The sequence below is a fragment of the Mustelus asterias genome, chromosome 4 (assembly GCF_964213995.1).
Source record: "Mustelus asterias chromosome 4, sMusAst1.hap1.1, whole genome shotgun sequence".
NCBI lineage: Eukaryota > Metazoa > Chordata > Chondrichthyes > Carcharhiniformes > Triakidae > Mustelus > Mustelus asterias.
In genome coordinates this window covers 32038757-32040643 of record NC_135804.1, presented here as the reverse complement: position 1 = coordinate 32040643, position 1887 = coordinate 32038757, and the positions used below count along the sequence as shown (strand labels likewise).

General features: G+C 43.7%; 1 non-coding gene across 1 annotated transcript; it reads left to right on the top strand.

Moving 5' to 3' along the window:
- Window positions 1–742: 742 nt before the first annotated feature.
- On the top strand, window positions 743–938 carry LOC144493199 (U2 spliceosomal RNA). Its single transcript, XR_013497683.1, has one exon. It is a non-coding gene; the product is annotated as a U2 spliceosomal RNA (small nuclear RNA).
- The last annotated feature ends 949 nt before the right edge of the window (window positions 939–1887 follow it).

Below are 1887 nucleotides of genomic sequence, written 5' to 3'. Positions count from 1 at the left end.
ACAGAGATTCCCCAGGACCCACCCACTCATTGGTCCCAAGTCTCACTATCCCCACTTTCTAACTGCTGAACAAGGACCGACCACAGAATGCTACTGTAATGTCTCCTGTGCTGTATAATCACAGGGCTCTGACCATCCAGATACCAAACCCCAAGATACTCCAGCACTGCCAAATGATAGGAACACCTCTGTCATTGCTGCCAAGGTCCAGGACCCCCATTCCCCAATGCTGCTAAACCTCATGGCTTTATTGTCTGAGCTATGGAAAAGGCTGCTTTTTGTTTCTTTTTCATAGACATAGTCAACTATAGAAGAACTCTACTTCCCTTCCTTCCAGCAATTGATCCACCCTAATAACCCTTTCCAACAGATTTTAAAAGAGAAAGTGTCGACATGTGAATAAAATGCTAATTCTAATTTTAAAAAATAAGGACAACTGTTGTCGATGAGTCCAGAAGGTGGTGGGTTCAAAGTTCACTCTAGCATTTAAGCAAATAATCTATTTTGATATTTCAATACTGTATGTCTTTTTTACATTAAATTGAGGCCGTATTGCCTATTTAGATGGATGTAAAAGATTCCATGGCACGATCTGAGGAAGAGCAGAGGGTTAGAGTATCCTAGCTGACATAACAATAACAACAATAAAATGACAACCTTATCACTTATCCCAATTGCTGTTCTTGGAACCTTACTATGCACAAATTCATCGCCACCTTTGTCTACAAAAAATAGTGACTGCATTTCTCGGCCTTTTGGCTAAGATCAAGTGTAGTATCGACATGCTGTGCTTGGTTGAAGTCGTTAGGTTACATTTTAGCTTCATTTGAAGCAATTTTTAAAAGCAGCATCTCGGCCTTTTGGCTAAGATGCAAATGAGATCAAGCCTTGGAGGAGGAGCTATGCCTACTCCAATCAGCTTGGATCATGTAGATCAAGCCCAAGACAGGAAGTGAGAGCCCTGTCTTGTCAGCTTGGATCGGGAATGTCTCAACTTGTTGAGACTCTGAATTGGACTTGATTTGATTGAATTGAAATAAAAACAAACAAAAAAATACTGACTGCATTTCAAATGTAAGTGATCGATGATGAAGCACGTTCTGACAATATGGGCTGGACTTGTGTGGAGGAGGAGGGTAGGTCGGGTCAAGTCAGGAGACACCTTGACCTGGCAGATCAGTCTCCTTTAAAAGGGCCTCCCACCCATTATGTATTCATTCTGGGGAGGCACTGCTGAATGGAGCCAGGCCCACTGCCTACAGGGACACATGTCCGAGAAGACAACTGAGGTAGGCAGAACTAGACCAGCCGTCTAAAATGCTTGCTTCCATTTACAGGACCCAGTTTTAATGATGAATTTCAGGCCCTCAAACACTCATCCCTCATGTCCCACCTGGCCCCCACGTCTCCTCATACACCCGCACCCACTGCATGACCCTTCATATCCCCATACACCCATCATATCACTTCAGACCACCATGGCCCCTCCAGGCCCTCTCATATTCCCCATGACCTTCTGTGGCTGGAATTTTCTAGCCGTCCTTGCTGACAAGATCTTCCAAGTCCCACTGACAGTAAATCCCTGCCGCAGTGGTGGGAAGTGCATAGAACAGGAAACTCCGTTGGCAGCGGCAAGATCTTCTGATAGGATGTCTCTTCCACTGTGAAACACGCCATAGGCTTGAAAAATCCTCCTCATGTCTCCATGTATCCTCCATAACCAGTCACCCAGTATCCACTGTGGGCTGACCTCAGAAGCCATGTTTGTGAAATGAAGATGAGAAAATGAAACTTCTAACAATCTAATCTAATAGAGCATGCATACTCTATTATGAAAAAGATTCTCATTCATTAAAGATAGTCAAAAAAAACTTCAATTCCTTCAAA